The following is a 10,000-nucleotide window of genomic DNA, read 5'->3' as shown; positions in this document are numbered from 1 at the left end:
TTGACCTCCCGCTCATCCTCCTGCATGTCCTCCTGCTTGACCTCCCGCTTGTCCTCCTGCACGTCCTCCTGCTTGACCTCCCACTCGTCCTCCTGCATGTCCTCCTGCTTGACCTCCCGCTTGTCCTCCTGCACGTCCTCCTGCTTGACCTCCCACTCGTCCTCCTGCCCGTCCTCCTGCTTGACCTCCAGCTCATCCTCCTACACGTCCTCCTGCTCATCCTCCTGCATGTCCTCCTGCTTGACCTCCCACTCGTCCTCCTGCACGTCCTCCTGCTTGATCTCCCTCTTGTCCTCCTGCACGTCCTCCAGCTCGTCCTCCTACACGTCCTCCTGCTCATCCTCCTGCATGTCCTCCTGCTTAACCTCCCGCTTGTCCTCCTGCACGTCCTCCTGCTTGATCTCCCACTCGTCCTCCTGCACGTCCTCCAGCTCGTCCTCCTACACGTCCTCTTGCTCATCCTCCTGCATGTCCTCCTGCTTAACCTTCCGCTTGTCCTCCTGCACGTCCTCCTGCTTGATCTCCCACTCGTCCTCCTGCACGTCCTCCAGCTCGTCCTCCTACACGTCCTCCTGCTCATCCTCCTGCATGTCCTCCTGCTTAACCTCCCGCTTGTCCTCCTGCACTTCCTCCCGCTTGTCTTCCTGTACATCCTCCAGCACGTCCTCCTGCTCGTCCTCCTGCTCATCCTCCTGCATGTCCTCCTGCTTGACCTCCCGCTTGTCCTCCTGCACGTCCTCCAGCTCGTCCTCCTACACGTCCTCCTGCATGTCCTCCTGCTTGACCTCCCGCTTGTCCTCCTGCACGTCCTCCAGCTCGTCCTCCTACACGTCCTCCTGCATGTCCTCCTGCATGTCCTCCTGCTTGACCTCCCGCTTGTCCTCCTGCACGTCCTCCAGCTCGTCCTCCTACACGTCCTCCTGCATGTCCTCCTGCTTGACCCCCCGCTTGTCCTCCTGCACGTCCTCCAGCTTGTCCTCCTACACGTCCTCCTGCATGTCCTCCTGCTTGACCTCCCGCTTGTCCTCCTGCACGTCCTCCAGCTCATCCTCCTGCATGTCCTCCTGCTTGACCTCCCGCTTGTCCTCCTGCTTGACCTCCCGCTTGTCCTCCTGCACATCCTCCAGCTCGTCCTCCTACACGTCCTCCTGCATGTCCTCCTGCTTGACCTCCCGCTTGTCCTCCTGCACGTCCTCCAGCTTGTCCTCCTACACGTCCTCCTGCATGTCCTCCTGCTTGACCTCCCGCTCATTCTCCTGCATGTCCTCCTGCTTGACCTCCCACTCGTCCTCCTGCATGTCCTCCTGCTTGACCTCCCGCTTGTCCTCCTGCACGTCCTCCAGCTCATCCTCCTACACGTCCTCCTGCTCATCCTCCTGCATGTCCTCCTGCTTGACCTCCCGCTTGTCCTCCTGCACGTCCTCCTGCTTGACCTCCCACTCGTCCTCCTGCCCGTCCTCCTGCTTGACCTCCCGCTCATCCTCCTGCATGTCCTCCTGCTTGACCTCCCACTCGTCCTCCTGCACGTCCTCCTGCTTGATCTCCCTCTTGTCCTCCTGCACGTCCTCCAGCTCGTCCTCCTGCTTAACCTCCCGCTCATCCTCCTGCATGTCCTCCTGCTTAACCTCCCGCTTGTCCTCCTGCACGTCCTCCTGCTTGATCTCCCACTCGTCCTCCTGCACGTCCTCCAGCTCGTCCTCCTACACGTCCTCCTGCTCATCCTCCTGCATGTCCTCCTGCTTAACCTCCCGCTTGTCCTCCTGCACGTCCTCCTGCTTGATCTCCCTCTTGTCTTCCTGCACGTCCTCCAGCTCGTCCTCCTTCACGTCCTCCTGCTCATCCTCCTGCATGTCCTCCTGCTTGACCTCCCGCTTGTCCTCCTGCACGTCCTCCAGCTTGTCCTCCTACACGTCCTCCTGCATGTCCTCCTGCCTGACCTCCCTCTCATCCTCCTGCATGTCCTCCTGCTTGACCTCCCACTCGTCCTCCTGCATGTCCTCCAGCTTGACCTCCCACTCGTCCTCCTGCTTGATCTCCCGCTTGTCCTCCTGCCCGTCCTCCTGCTTGATCTCCCGCTTGTCCTCCTGCACTTTCCTCCAGCTTGTCCTCCTGCACGTCCTCCCGCTTGTCCTCCTGCTTGACCTTCCGCTTCTCCTCCTGCTCATCCTCCAGCTCGTCTTCCAGCACATCCTCCAGCTCCTCCTTTGACACCTGTTCGAGAGGCTCTGCCCCTTGAATGCTTTGCTAAAGCTGGAAAATGGAATCAAATCAACTGTTTAATAGATTTGGGGCCCTTCAACCAGCTGTAGCTGTGCATTGATCCCACAAAGGAGGACACAAACTCCCACAAACACACACACACACACACACACACACTTGGCCACGCGCCCTTTGGTGTCCCACACAGAAAAGTCAGAGTGTACAGTGTTTCTTTAGTGTTTGTGTTTTTCTATAGAAAAATAGAAAGAAACAACAATTAACAACAGAGATTCAATGTCTCCCTCTAGTGGTGAAAAACATTCAGTGCACAGTTAAACAAAATAATTAAAGCTTAAAACAAATAAACCTGGTTCACGTCTCAAAACCCACATATTCAAACATCAGGACATCATCACTTTGATTTCCATCCATTTTCCTACAAAACTCCTGTTTTTAATTTTGTTAAGTAAAACTATTAATAATTAAACTTTTCAGTTTTTCATTTTTATGTTTTACATTGTTTGTTTAACCCTGCTTGTAAGGTGTCCTTGGGTTTTTTGAAAGGTGCCCATAATAAATTTATTATTATTATTATTCATAACTTAATGTGGTTCTCTTTTTTTTCATATTTCTATCAGACACATTTTGTCATTTTTATTTGTCACATTATTTAATTTACTATAAATTAGACTGTAGCACGCTAAGCAGATCAGACAAGTGATTTTTTGTAAACATGTTTAAATTCTTAAATCTAATCGCATTTCAAAATTGTATTTATTACGATCGTGTTTTAACCACTGAGCCTCTCTTCGGTTGCAGGGTGAATTGTCTGTTTCTGCAGCTTCAGTTTTTCTACTGACCTGTGATTGGTCTTCAGCTGATAGCGCCACAGCATACCAGTATGATGGGTGTTTAATGCCACAAACAGAATGAAGTATGATGGGTGTTTAATGCCACAAACACAATCACGTATGATGGGTGTTTAATGCCATACACAAGTGCTAAATATTGTGTGTGTAATTGTAATTTGGTGCCTTCTTAACTGAGAAAAAGCTGAAAATGTGCGACATTTAACATTATGGACTTGTGGAAGGAGGCTGAATGCTTACTTTTTAAAAACATGATTCAGGTAGGACCATTAGTTCACTGTCTTTTATCATCTCAGGCAAGAGGAGATTCATAACTCAAATAACTTTATCTAATACAGTATATACTTGGAGCACCCACAAAATGAACTACAACCAATGTGAATTTAAACTTTTAACTAAAGTTAAATATGACAGCAATAAAAAGAAACATCAATAAAGCAAATAATAGTTACTCCTGAGCGTCAACAATCTCTTGGTATCCACTGTACTGACCCCCTGGAGCTGGATATTGTCTTCTGTTGTTCTGCAGGACAAAGGTAGACCGGTCTTTGCTCAGTCTCTGTCATTGCAGGAACCATTCCAGAAAGTGGCTGAAGGCTTTTAGGCGACCTGTCTACAAAACATTGAGTACACCATCAGCATTACATATTAACATGGAAGAGCATTGTGATGATGCTGGAACAAACATTAGGCTACTATGCAGGCCATGCCATCCTACAGGCTTTGACTGGTGTGCCACAGTTTGCTTTAGAGATTCTAAAGTATGTTTTGAGGCCATCGCTCCTCCTCGTCACCGTCGCCGACATGCAGGCCATGTCCCCAGGCTGCAGCAGGCCCTGTCCCCTGGCTGCAGCAGGCCATGTCCCCAGGCTGCAGCAGGCCCTGTCCCCTGGCTGCAGCAGGCCATGTCACTAGGCTGCAGCAGGCCCTGTCACTAGGCTGCAGCAGGCCCTGTCACTGGGCTGCAGCAGGCCCTGTCACTTGGCTGCAGCAGGCCCTGTCACTAGGCTGCAGCAGGCCCTGTCACTTGGCTGCAGCAGGCCCTGTCACTAGGCTGCAGCAGGCCCTGTCACTAGGCTGCAGCAGGCCCTGTCACTAGGCTGCAGCAGGCCCTGTCACTAGGCTGCAGCAGGCCCTGTCACTAGGCTGCAGCAGGCCCTGTCACTTGGCTGCAGCAGGCCCTGTCACTAGGCTGCAGCAGGCCCTGTCACTGGGCTGCAGCAGGCCCTGTCACTGGGCTGCAGCAGGCCCTGTCACTGGGCTGCAGCAGGCCCTGTCACTGGGCTGCAGCAGGCCCTATCACTGGGCTGGATAGATAGATAGATAGATAGATAGATAGATAGATAGATAGATAGATAGATAGATAGATAGATAGATAGATAGATAGATATGATCTAATAATCTTAGATTAATCTAATACAATCAAGGTGATGAATTAAATTATTTATTCATGATATTTGTATCTCTCCTCTTTATTATGAAGGACTTTTTTTATGTGCTTTTCTGTGTTGAATTCACTGTAATGAAACATACAGTATATAAACGCATGGTTACGCACACTCCAACATCTCCACTAGCTCTCAATCTCACACTGCATTACATACAAAACTCTCCTCCATAACCTTCAAGGCCCTCCATAACCTTCAAGGCCCTCCATAACCTTCAAGGCCCTCCATAACCTCACTGAACTCCTCCACATAAACACACCCAATCGGACCCTCAGATCATCTTCCTCCCTCAGCCTCCTCATCCCTCCTGCCCGTATGACCATCATGGGGTCCAGATCCTTCAGCCACTCTGCCCCCCCCACCTCTGGAAATCCCTCCCACCTCCCACCTGACATCTGAAACATCGACTCTTTAATAATCTTCAAATCACGTCTCAAAACCGACCTGTTCAAACAAGCCTCCTCATTCTTGTTATGTAAATCCTTCAATTATCTCCTTTTAACTTTTATGTTTTATTGTTTCTTTAAACCCTGCATGTAAGGTGTCCTTGGGTTTTTTAAAAGGCGCCCTCAAATAAAATGTCTTATTATTATTTATTATTATGTTGTCAAAGCAAGTGTGTCAAAAAAACCAACATAAAATAAAATAAGATGATATTTAATATCAGTTATGTACAGACTTGAGTCGTGCAAGTCGGTACAGTGACACATACATGGTGAGGCAGTATTGTTCTTGGTGGCACTGATCACCCTGCATACATAGAGATAGCAGCACACTCGCTCTCTACCTGCATCTGAACTGAGCCACATTTCTGACCTGGAAACAGCCGGAGCATGATGTGAAGATGATGAGGAGGGAAGAAGGTGTGTTAAGGTAAATCCGTCTGTGTGTGTGTATACAAGGTGTGAATGCTGTTTCATGGTGGAGTCTTCCTCATCAGGTTGGTGTGATAAGCAACGTGTTAGATGAACAATCTGCTCTTCATCATCTGTGTTACAAAGGGCTGCTGCGTGACACACAGTCAAACATACGCACACGGTTCATCTCTGGATATCAGAAGATCTGTGTGACAGACGAGGACACGCATCAGACAGGCTGCAGTGTGTGTGTGTGTGTGTGTGTGTGTGTGTGTGTGTGTATGTGGTCATTGTATGTGAGTAACTTCCTGAAGCCCTCTACATCTGTAGTGTTCTGTGCTCTGTTTCCTGTCACAGGATAATAACCAACACACACACACACACACAGAAACTGATAATGCTCAGGTCACGCACACACAGCTACGCCACCAGATCAATATTTATCATCCTAGCAAACAAACGACTTCATAATAATAAGACTTACAATATGAATAATAAACCAGAACAGTCATCCATAATAATCTGTCACAGAAACAGTTTGTTCTGCTCCTTTAACACATCTTTCTTATTAAGATCTATATAGCATCACCTGAGGCTGCAGCCAGGGTAACCTGGAGAGAGAGAGAGAAACATAGCAGGTCATATGATCACACTGCAGCAAGTGATACAGGTTAGCTCTTCATCTGACATTTTATTTAACATATTAACCTCAGTGAAGCTTAAACTATAAACATTAAATAACCCTCAGCGTTTGCATTGGAACTCATCCATTCACACACATTCACACACTGATGGTAGAGGCTGCTGCAGAGTAAAGAGTCCATCAGTATGAACTCATCCATTCATACACATTCACACACTGATGGTAGAGGCTGCTGCAGAGTAAAGAGTCCATCAGTATTAACTCATCCATTCACACACATTCACACACTGATGGTAGAGGCTGCTGCAGAGTCTATCAGTATGAACTCATCCATTCATACACATTCACACACTGATGGTAGAGGCTGCTGCAGAGTCTATCAGTATGAACTCATCCATTCACACACATTCACACACTGATGGTAGAGGCTGCTGCAGAGTAAAGAGTCCATCAGTATTAACTCATCCATTCACACACATTCACACACTGATGGTAGAGGCTGCTGCAGAGTAAAGAGTCCATCAGTATTAACTCATCCATTCACACACATTCACACACTGATGGTAGAGGCTGCTGCAGAGTCCATCAGTATTAACTCATCCATTCACACACATTCACACACTGATGGTAGAGGCTGCTGCAGAGTCTATCAGTATGAACTCATCCATTCACACACATTCACACACTGATGGTAGAGGCTGCTGCAGAGTCCATCAGTATGAACTCATCCATTCACACACATTCACACACTGATGGTAGAGGCTGCTGCAGAGTCCATCAGTATTAACTCATCCATTCACACACATTCACACACTGATGGTAGAGGCTGCTGCAGAGTCTATCAGTATGAACTCATCCATTCACACACATTCACACACTGATGGTAGAGGCTGCTGCAGAGTAAAGAGTCCATCAGTATGAACTCATCCATTCACACACATTCACACACTGATGGTAGAGGCTGCTGCAGAGTAAAGAGTCCATCAGTATGAACTCATCCATTCACACACATTCACACACTGATGGTAGAGGCTGCTGCAGAGTCCATCAGTATTAACTCATCCATTCACACACTGATGGTAGAGGCTGCTGATTAGCATCTAACTGAACAACATATCAACATATAAACAAGAAGCAGAAGATTTGTCGGATGTTATCTGGAGCAGATGTGTCTGGTTACCTGGTTAGGATCAGTTTACCTGACACATCTAACTCACCTGAGGCCTGTGCTGCAAATACAGATCAACAGAGCATGTGGCATGTTGGATAAGGATAAACTTTATTGATTCCTTTATGAAGATGTAATGAACATTGCACAAAAGGTAGTGACGTTTGTGTTTTGTTGCTTTGCTGTAACAATGCTTCTTGGCAATGAAACTTACACTGTTGTAAAGCCTGTTTCCTTTTAAATGGTGCAACATTTATAAGGAATATGCATTTATGGGATATGTAGTTTGTGTCCATTAAAGACTTGCAAAATCTTCTCTGCCAAAGGCAAACAGTTTATTCTGCTGTTGCTACTGATTCTTGTGTTGAACGTCTGATACCCCAGTGTGGGCAACATGTGTCCAGAGATCAAAGTGTGGAGAAGACACACAGAATGCTATGCTGATTGCTGCAACAACAGGATAACAGCTTTTGGTGGAGTCAGTGATGGTGTAGGGTTAGGGTATCCCATTCTGAAAAAAGGAGGTTTGTCATCATTGGAGCTCAACATCAATACAGACAAATTTCAATATGAGATTCTGCAACCAGTGGCACTCTCATATCTCCACAGTCTGGGATCGAACTCTATCCTCAAAGGTGACAACGCTCACTCCCACAGAACGGGGTTTATCAGGGAGTGGAGAGGATGGAATGGCCTGCCTGCAGTCCTGAATTCAACCCCACTGAACGCTTGTGGGGTCAGCTTGACTAACACAACCTCTTGCAACAAATGCTAGTTTAAGAATGGGATGCCATCCCACAGCAGTGTGTAACCAGGCTGGTGACTAGCATGTGGAGGAGGTGCCAGGCTGTTATGGTTCTTCCACATGCTCCTGAGGCTCCTGTTTCATAAATGAATCAACTCTTCATTTGCCAATGTCTTGTTTCTTCAGACGTCATTCATCCAATCCTAGACACCAAACAAGAGTCAACAGCAGAAAAAGCTTTTTAGCATTAGTAGAGAAGATTTGGCAAGTTACATACTCAGCTCTGCTGCTTATCCAACAATGTGGCATTTAAAAGGGAAATAAACAGGCTTTCTAATTCATTGCAAAGATGCATTGTTACCATGCTGAAATAATCTACCAAAGACAAATGTCCTTACTTTGTGTTATTTAAGGCATATTAGACTCTACATATTTAATTTGCTACAGATCTTTAGTTTTAAAAAAAAAATGCTTATCACTTCCATTTACAGGTATTTAAACATAAGGACGTTTGACGTCTTTCACTATCATTTATTTGATATCAAATTTGAACAGAAACACAAAGCATGTGTCTCTCCATCAGTACACACACACCTCTGTGATCAACAGATCTGATTGGTCAGTGGGCAGAGTTTTATAAAGGTTGGTCTGTTATCAGGTTTCTGTGCTGATCTTCCCCGGGGTAACAGCACATCCTGCTCCAGGGCTCAGACTGTACTATGACTTGACTTTACCACAATCTGAGTAAGCTGCTCAAGTCTGACTGTACAGCACACACACTGTACTGCAGGTCATGACCTTTAATCCCTCCAGGCTCTGAGCACGCTCACTTCGAGGCATTTAGTCATTTCTGCACAAGAGGAACAATCAGCATCTGTCTGTGTCAGTCAGACGAACATAGACATGATGTTTACTGGTTTAAAGAGAGTTGTGCTGGTGCAGCAGACAGAACTGAAGGGGTTAAAGGGGGGGGGGGCATTGCCCTGAGGGTCACTTTTGTAGTTGTTGTTGTTATTGCTGTTGAAGCAGAACATCAGTACTGCATCATTGGCCTGGTGGCTGATTACCCAGCGTACTTTGTGACGTGTGCCTGTCTGGAGAACTGGACTAACAGGAAGACAAGTTTTAACTTTTGCTGATAAGAATTAGTTTTTTTATAGTACTGCTATTTTTTATTGAATTGTCATGTTTATTAAGCCCAGTGCTTTTTTTGTTTTTTAATGCACTGCAGGTTTGCACTGTGCTGTATGTAATATGCTAACATGGAGCATATTTGACAAATAAAGCCTACCTACAACAAGCGACTCAAACACTGACCAAAACATTAGATGGATAAATCTAAAATCTGAAATCAATCTTGTGATGGTCTACCTGACGTTGTGATGTTTGTGGCCCCATGTGTCTGCGTGCATGTGTGTGTGAGCTGAAACCCAAATACGAACCCACCTGTGCGCCGACACGAGAGGCCGCACATTCAGTAGCTCCGTCCCTTGAATTTCCCTCTGGATCAATAAAGTATCTATCTATCTATCTATCTATCTATCTATCTATCTATCTATCTATCTATCTATCTATCTATCTATCTATCTATCTATCTATCTATCTATCTATCTATCTATCTATCTATCTATCTATCTATCTATCTATCTATCTATCTATCTATCTATCTATCTATCTATCTTTTTTAAAACAATAGTCGTTGATATCAGCCACACATCAAAAGGGGGCCCATGTATGGAGGGTGTATATATATATATATATATCAATCAATCTTTATTTGTATAGCATCAGTTCATAACAGGTGTTATCTGGAGACACTTTACATAAAGCAGGCAGGTAAAGGAGCTTCCTGTTTGGGGTCGTCGGTGGCGCAGCGGCAGTGCGCGTGATCCCATGTATTGAGGCTCAGTCCTCGCGTTCGTGTCCGGCCCGGGTTCGTGTCCGGCCCGGGTTTGTGTCCAGCCTGTGGCCCATTTCCCGCATGTCTCTCTCCACTCTCTCCCCCTTTCCGACTCTATCCACTTTCCTCCCTCTATAATAAAGGCATAAAAAACGCCAAAAATAAGCCATC

At 46.5% G+C, this 10,000-nt stretch overlaps 1 protein-coding gene across 4 annotated transcripts in view; it reads left to right on the top strand.

Annotated features, from left to right (window-relative positions):
* The first annotated feature begins 5,290 nt into the window (after positions 1 to 5,290).
* slco4a1 (solute carrier organic anion transporter family, member 4A1) overlaps positions 5,291 to 10,000 on the top strand; it is a 39,315-nt gene continuing 34,605 nt past the window's right edge. For 3 of the 4 annotated variants that reach the window (XR_013780348.1, XM_079358654.1, XM_079358655.1), the window contains exon 1: positions 5,291 to 5,389. The gene's annotated coding sequence lies outside the window, so the exon portion shown is untranslated. The remainder of the gene's footprint in view (positions 5,390 to 10,000) is intronic. The other variant, XM_079358656.1, reaches the window with a different exon arrangement.

This window comes from Symphodus melops (assembly GCF_947650265.1).
Source record: "Symphodus melops genome assembly, chromosome: 13".
Classification (NCBI taxonomy): Eukaryota; Metazoa; Chordata; class Actinopteri; order Labriformes; family Labridae; genus Symphodus; species Symphodus melops.
Note: the sequence above shows the minus strand (reverse complement) of the source record. Positions and strands in the feature narration are given on the sequence as shown.